We start from the raw sequence: 8732 nt of genomic DNA, 5'->3' as shown, positions 1-8732 counted from the left end.
GCAAATGGCACTGGACTTGATTTTTTAGTTCCGGGCCTGCCGCTAACTACTCCTGTGACCTTGTTTCAGTCAGGTGAACTCTCTAAGCTTGATTTGTTACCTGTGACATGAGAACCGCAGCACCCACTTCACAGGGTGGGCATGCCATTTAAATGTGGTAGCACGACAGGACTTTGCAAACAGTAATGTATAATGTGTTAGAGTAGGTCCCTAAGTAGCCGGAGGTCGTAGCGACACAGGAGGCATTTGTCAACACAACTTTCATGATTACTAAAATGAGAATTGCTACCAGTTAGTCCCCACCCTCATCTGGATTAATCAGGATACCAATAACACAGGCATTCTACCATACAAGCCCAGAAGACACCATTTCTGACGCTGGCATGTGGGCCAGTACCTATCTGCAGGGATGTTTCTCAGATGGAAACATATAGGCCTAAGGACAAAGATTTCTTTATAGCTCTGAGATATTTGGCTGAGAGAGAGAGGATGCCCAATCACACTAGCTCAAGAAATTGACTTAGGGCTGGATTCCTTTAAGGACCATCACTCAAGTCTCAAATCAGCTCCTGGAAACCCAGGCACTATCTACTGTATGGACCTAATGGTGAAGTACTGTAAGATTTCCCCCACCCCCCTACTTTAATTCCCTTACATGCATTTTTCCTCCCCATTCACCAAACCTCACTCCAACAGCACACATATGAGGATGGTTTCATGCTTCAGTCTAGATCCACCGCAGGACAGTTGTGTAGGGTGGGAGCTTCCATTGTGTTTCATGGGCCCCCCGAGTTCCATAACATGTCCTAGGAGTCTGGGGGTGGGGGCCTTGAGAAGACAAAGAGGACAGTGCTCTGAATCTGCTCCTCCCCGCAACACCACCAACTTCAACCAAAACTGCTCTGATTTCTATCATTTTTATATGTTAGACCTCCATTAGGGTTTATTTGAAGAAACATTTCCGTGTCTTAAAAAGCTTCAAAACCTTTCTTCTCCAAGCTTAATCATGACTGAAGACCAGGGAAAGAAGATCTTGGTTACCAGACTGGAACGAAGTCACCTAAGGTCCTCCTCACCCACCCAAATAAGGACAATGTTTTCTTAAAGGAAAATTCAATCTAACAGAAACACCATCCAGAATTTCTCTGGGTATGCAGATATCACACCTGAGTACGAGGAATTTTCTGGTGCACAGACAAAGCCCTGCTTCCTTTCCCATGCTCTATGGTACCAGGCTCATCACAACTAGAATCGTCAGCTCCGGCTAAATAAGGCCCAAATGAACAAAGCATTATTGCAAACTTGGACGGGGACATGGCAGAAGGTTTGGTGGGAAGGAAAGAAAGCAGAAAGACCAAGAGGAGAACACTTCTTCCCGCGGAGCTGGAGGAAAGAGGAGCTGGAAGAGCACACATAAAGCCATCTGTTCTTTTGAAGCGCACATTTTTTGGAAAAAGACTAGAAGGCCAGGGAAACACAGATGCCGGCTTACAGCCAGAGAGCAATCCCTTTAAAGGAATTGGGATGCTCATGGGTAACAATGGACCCCCATTCCCAGTGCCCACATGGGCAGGTGGCCTTGTCTCAATTTTGGAAACAGGAGGTCATCAAGTTGGAACCACCGAGCCCAGCTTTTCCTACTCAGAGACTGAGCAGCTTGAAGCAAACAAAGCTTGAAGCCCCCTTTGGGGCAAAAATTCCACATATGCCCCAGAGTCTCCCCTTCAAAGAGCTGGAGATTTGATGGGAAAATCAAACGGAGCTCTGAAAGGCACAGCCAGGCAGGGAGGGAACAATCATTGCTTGGCTACAAAAGATTTTAGAGCAGGGAGATTACAAGAGGGGGCACCAGCTTCAGGCAAAGGGAGAAGTATGAAGGGGAGGGGAGTATTTGACATTTCTAGGAGGCTGCAAGTCTTGGGCCGATGTTCCAGTCAACCACACTCTACTTAGCCCTGAGAACACATGTGGGTTCCAGAGCCAGATCCTGTATCCAAATCCTGCCTCCACAACTTTCATCAAGTAGTCTTGGATTAGCCATTTAATCTCTCTGGGTCTCAGGTTCCTCATATGTACTTGGCAATAATAAAAAAATGCCTGCTTCATAGGGCTCTTCTGAAGTTTGAATGAATTAGTAGATGTAAATCACCAAGAGCAGTGCCTATACTTAGTAAGTACACAATACATGCTGGTCAAATGAGTCATGGATAAGTCCCATTTGCAATGATCCCCGTTAGGGTTCAGCCCCAGTCACGGGGGGCATGGGCAGCGGGTACATAAGTGATGTTCACAAGGTGGCACCAGGATCTGATTTGAACCCACACCAGCACCAACACCAATTTTCTGTACCTGCAACACCACCCCCCACCCACCCCCACCCCGCTTAGGGGCATTCTCCTTGCTTCCATCTCTTCCATCTTTTCCTTTTCCTTATCCCTCCATTTTCCTCCCTTCTATTTTTTTTTTTTAACTTTTCTAAGTTCTCCCTCTGTGCTCTTTTAGCATATTAAAGCCAAATTGCCAAGCCATTTATCAAGAAGCCTAAATAATGCATGACTATAAGATGCAGTTGCTTGTTCACAGGTTTTTGGGTTTTCTGAGCTGTTAGGAGGAGACCCCTTGATGGGGGAAGTCACTTGCCTGAAATGCCTTTTAACCGCTTAGAAAAACTTGCACTGTCACCTTCTCTTAGCTTGTCATTATAATCATTAGCAACTCCTTAAACATCCCTGTCACGTAAAACCATCTCACTGCTTGTTTTAAACATGGAAGAGCTGCGAAAATGCAGAAGTTATTGGTGGGAAGGGGGGTGCCCATAGGCCCTGATGTCTTGCTGCACTTTTCTTGTCTGTGCTATCATCCTGCTGCATCAAATAACAAAACAAAAGAAGCTGTTTCGGCCCACCTCCTTGCAGAGAGGTACAGCTATGTAGAGCAGCTGGTCTTGAGGCTAAAAGAGGTGTGAGTGTAATAACTGACCTATAATGGGGAGGGCATGGCATTTGTATTATTTTTTCCAGAGCCGAATCAGTCACATCACTTGTAGTCAAGATGACCCTTTAGGCTCAGGGTTCTGCCTGAGGCCACTGGCCAGAGTTATTCACTGACCCCCCTATCTCCCTGCAGTAGCAGGTGAATGATCCTGCCTCAGCCAACTTGGCTCACCCATCCTAGGATCAGAAAACTGGTCTGCTCACGGTTGCACTCACTGCATTCAAAAGGCAATATGGAAATTAGCATGCAGGAAGGGCAAGGTAACTGTTCAGGGTCACAAAATTTTAAAGCAGGTGCCCTCCCCACTACGTGGGACCCGACTCCCAGGGGTGTAAATCTCCCTGGCAATGCAGAATATGACTCCCGGGGATGAATATGGACCCGGCATCGTGGGACTGAGAGTATCTTCTTGACCAAAAGGAGGATGCAAAATGAGACGAAATAGTTTCAGTGGCTGAGAGATTCCAAATGGAGTCGAGAGGTCACTCTGGTGGACATTGTTATGTACTATATAGATAACACCTCCTAGGTTTTAATGTATTGGAATAGCTAGAAGTAAATACCTGAAGCTACCAAACTCCAACCCAGCAGTCTGGACTCCTGAAGACAATTATATAATAATGTAGATTACAAGGGGTGACAGTGTGATTGTGAAGACCTTGTGTATCACACCCCCTTTATCTAGTGTATGGATGAGTAGAAAAATGGGGATAAAAACTAAAGGACAAATGGGGTGGGATGGGGGGATGATTTGGGTGTTCTTTTTTCACTTTTATTTTTTATTCTTGTTCTGGTTCTTTCTGATGTAAGGAAAATGTTCAGAGACAGATTGTGGTGATGAATGCATAACTATGTTATCATACTGTGGACAGTGGATTGTATACCGTGGATGATTGTATGGTGTGTGAATGTATTTCAATAAAACTGAATTTAATAAAAAAAAAAAAAAAATTTAAAGCAGGGAACCCAGGGATGCAGGTGCTCAGCCCATTCCCGTAATGGCCTAACATCCGGGTCCTCTGGGGTAAGTTGTTTCAGAGTCTGTCTACTACTTTAAATGCCTTGTCACTTGGGACAGTGGTGTCCAAGTGGTGAAATATGCTGTTCCTGGATGACAGCACTGCTGAGCAATACAGCTTCTTGGCAGGAGAATCCTTGCTAGCTCACTTTGGAATGCCAACATCCACTACCATGGCTCAGTTAAAATGCTCCAAATCTCTCAAACTTTATGCAACACCTGTCCCCTCTAGCACCGTCTGAGGTAATTATACATCACTCTTACACACTCATACACATACTTACACACACACACAGACTTCAACTGGTTCATTGGCTTCTTCCCTGGAGCTAGCTGGGTTTGCTTCCCCATTAATCCTGGGTATAGATCTGATTCCTCCCTAGAGCCTCCAGAAAGGAGCAAAACCCTGCCAACACCTGGGCCGTAGCCAAGTGGGACCCATGTTGGACTTTAGATCTACAGACTGTAAGATAATAGATTTGTGTTTTTCAAGTCCCCTCTGGAAAAAAAGTGGCACATATTTCTGCAGTCAATTGTGAACTGGGCCCAATATTAAGTCAGAAGTAATTATGACAGAGGTAGCAAAATCTTTACACTCAAATTGCCCAGCCTTTGAATGACTGATGCTCACACACATGCACTCAACCACGCACGTGCACGTGCATACACACACACAGGGCACTGATGAAAATTTAAAATGTAATTCATATTTAGTAAACACTATTTAGAAATTGTCCCCACTTATTCTGCAAACTGATGTTTGCATATACCACACAACTATTCCACAAAGAATCTGTCCCAATAGTGTTACTGGCTTACACACTCAACCCAGGGAACTCTGAAGAGCAAAATTCTTACATCAGTAATCCAAAATGCTGCAGTCAGGCAGGGGAGTCTTGACCATACAGTGAAAAAGCAGAAGAGTCAGTCAAAAATCCAAGCAGTGCTGCTCATGTCCCTTTCTGTGCCTGCTTGCTGCACCATGACTTCTCCCCTCTTCCCAAGGAGGGAGAAGTAGAAGGGATGAGAAGAAAGGTTGAGGAGTGCTTTAGCATGTCCTCCAAAGTGGAAAGCAGGTCTCCCTTAGCCTTTCCAGGAACACCAACTCTGCCACCACTCACCCGCCCCCAGCTATATTTATTCACATACTGTTACACGAACACATTTGAAGGGAAATTATGTAACACATCAGCTGTTCATTTTCACAATCCCAATTGAAATTGAGAGCCATCCTGTAAGTAGAGAAGTCCATGGTGAAAGTCCAGGGATTTCAACAGTCAGTGAGAGAAAAGGCCAACACTCTCCAGGCTCAGGACACAGTCCCTGGAACACTTAGCAACTTCCAGCCTGGAGAGCCACCTGAGATGTTACTACCAAGGACTTCCCCTCTGGAGCCTCAAATTCCACATGCACCCACAACTCTCCCTTGCAAAGAGCTGGCTATTTGGTGGGAAAATAAAATGAACTCTGGGGGGTGCATAGGCAAAGGTCTTTAAGGCACCTGAAGGCAGAGGCAGCACGACATACTACAGGGCATGGGTTTTGGTGTCTGTGCATGAACAGGTGACAATTTCTGGATCCAAGTTTCTTAATAGGTAAAAGGGGGGTAAAAAAATGGGAGCCTTGCAAGGTTGCTGTGAGGACCTAAGACTGTAGCTGTGTGAGGCATTTGTAGCACAGGGCCCAGCACATAGTAGGTACTCACTTTTTCTCATTTCCTTCCCCTCTCTTCCTTTCCCCAGTACCAACTGATTAAACAGTGCTTCCAACCACTGTAGCTGAACCAGTCTTTGCTAATCACGTGCCCAGATGCTGAAAGTTAGTTCTATTTCTTTGCTATCCCTAGTCCTTATACCTGGATTGATGCACTGACTTCTTATAACTGATCATGGAGCTCTCAGCCTTCCTGGAACAGGGCTCGTGCTATAGCTTTGCAAAGCCAAACAGAGAAGACGTTCTCCTGATAACCAGGTGGCAACAATCCTCATGCCGATACTTGCCTGTGGTTTCTTAATGTGTCAGTCCATTCTAACTCACTTTGTCTACCTAAAATCTCCAAGAATATACAGACAATGCTTTCCTTTAGTTTAGCCATCTCAGAATGCCTAAAATCATATCTTGCTTAACAATAAGTGATAATAGAAGATGGCAGTGGTGCCAGAAAATAACAGGGAGGAAACAAAAATAAAACACACAAACATGACCCTTGCTAATCAAGGTTTCCCTTGACAAGTAAACAATCAAAGTCAAAGTGATTCCTCTTTGGAGAGGGGACACCATTTGCAGCTGTCACAGCTTGCCCTGAAAGCCGACAGGTTTCACCCCGGCTCCTCTCACTGGGCTTTAGTAGCTGCCCCAAATGCTACAGTGACCAAAAATCTTCTTCTGCCTTGTAGATTTAAGGCATAGATGAGCTATCCAAAAGGTTTTTTTCTTTTTTCCTTTCCAAAAGCTTTTCCAAAACCAAGGGGAAGCAAACCCACATATAATGAAACCCCAAATATAAAGTCACTGAAATTGATAAGTCACAGAAGTCCCCTTCTCATTCTGACATCCTGGACGTAGAGCCAACACCTTGATCTTAGCCTAGTGAGACCCATTTTTGGACTTTTGGCCTACAGACTGTAAGATAATAGATTCGTGTCATTTTAAGCCAATAAGGTCAATTTTGGCAATTTGTTACAGCAGCCACAGGAAACTAACACACTGCTGTCCCTGCCCCTGGTCCTCCTTCCCTCCCTCCAGAGCTTGACATCTCTAAGAGTGCCCACTGGCTCAGTCCAGAGAAGCTCACCACCTTATCCGTTACTTCTAGGCTCACCTTACCCCTGGCTCCTCAGCAGCCCCCTTGCCAGGAAGCAGCAGAATTTCCTCTCCTCCATTGTCAAATGGCCCTGGTCCCTTAGAGGGACTCCCAAATCTTGTTCTTACCATCTGGGGTCCTTTGAGTTCCCAGCTCACTGGTCAAAATGCTAGACCACAGACATGCTGGAATATGAGAAGGAGAAGCCCAGGTTCCCAACTTCACCCACTTTACCAGATGCAGATGTGCAAAGTACCAAGCATTATTGCTTGAGATGCAAAAAAACAAGGAAGGAAGTGGGAGTGCCATTTCTCATTGAGGCCAGGGACACTCTCTCACCTCTTTTCATGCCGACCCTTTAAGCTGCCAGGACAAGGGTTGAGAAGGAGAGGTGAGCACAGGAGCAAATCTTTCAAACAGGGAACGTGGGAGGCTGAAAGGAGCGAGGCAGGAACTGTCAGAGGGAGAAGGAAGCCTCTCTCAGCAGACAGCAGTGGTGGCCACGGCAGGAGCTGGGACAGCAGCATGAAGGACACCCACCCCCAGCCAACTACCTCCGGAGCCCACCAGGGACCCTGGAACCCAGTTCCGGGCTGTCAGCAAAGATGAATTTAGCACCAATGACCTCATCCTGGAGGGTGGCCCCAGGGCCTCAGAGTGCTCCAGGAAGCATCACTTCAACAGGATGGAAAGTGGACGTCACTGTTGGTCCCATAATGTAAGTGGAGGGTACAGGAGTCCTCCACACCTCACCTGAAAGGAGCTCCAAGACCACAAGCATTGGGTGCAGGCAGTGGCCAGGGCGTATCTAGAAAGTGACAGGCAGGGTGAGGCCTGGGGCATTGCCACCTGGGATTCTGGAGCCCCCAGGCAGCTGGGGCTTTAAGGCAACTCCACAGATAGCAACTTGCTTCCATTTGAGATGAGGGACAAGCAGCAACAAATATTTTCACTATGGAGTTATGGTCTGAGTTAGGCGTATGTCCCCGTGAGCCTCCCCATGTGCCCATACCAGGACATGCATGACAGATATAAACAGTGGCAGGCCGAAGGTGGGGAGGGCTGGGGCTCATTCTTTCTGTTCTTTACTGCAAATGAGACCAAAGCCCTGCAAAAGGGAGTGATTGTTCCTGGTTCCTCGCAGTTCCTCAGTGGCAGATGAAGATGAGAGTTTGTCACCAGGTCTAAACCCACATCCCTACCATGGGATTAGGCTGCCTCTCTTGGGCCCTGCAGCTAGTTTTCAGTTTTATTTTAGCCTGAGGGCATTTGGTGGTTCCCCTGAGGTTTCTTCAGTGAGTTCCCTGCTCAGATCCTCCTTCATGCTCCTGGAGCAAAGAGGCCAGAACAGCTCCTCCCATGATGCCCAAAACTGGTCATAGGAGAGCAGTGATGGGTGATCCTGTGGCTGAGATGCACCCAGCTCCTGCCTCTGTAGCCAATGGAGAGCCCCACGCAGCATCCTGGAGGTGGGAAGTGTGAAAATAACCAAAAGGAACGGATCTGACACCTCTCAAGTAGAAATAAACATATTTCTAACATCAAATAAACATAGGTATTTGAAAAAGATACAGCCCAAGAAAAAAGTGGTCCATATTGCACTGTCAAAGCTGATCGAACGTAACTGCGAGTAACTGTTTTATTTTCACCTAAGAAAGGCCATGTTCATACCCAAGCACAGCTACTTTCAGTCATACAGAGGATCAACTCCCGGAGAACAAGGCTGCAAGTCTTGTATATTCCATGGTGTGGGAAGTGCCTGTGGACTGTAATAAGGGGCTGTCAGAGATATCAAAATGTCCTGAGGATTTGGGGTGACCCCCAAAATAAATCTCTTCCACCAAAGACAGTGCAAGCATTATTGTGGTTAAAGGAAGGAAAGTTCTACAAGCAACTGACAGCATCTCTTTAAGAAAA

This window comes from Choloepus didactylus, chromosome 5 (assembly GCF_015220235.1).
Source record: "Choloepus didactylus isolate mChoDid1 chromosome 5, mChoDid1.pri, whole genome shotgun sequence".
In the NCBI taxonomy this organism is placed as follows: Eukaryota; Metazoa; Chordata; class Mammalia; order Pilosa; family Megalonychidae; genus Choloepus; species Choloepus didactylus.
Note: the sequence above shows the minus strand (reverse complement) of the source record.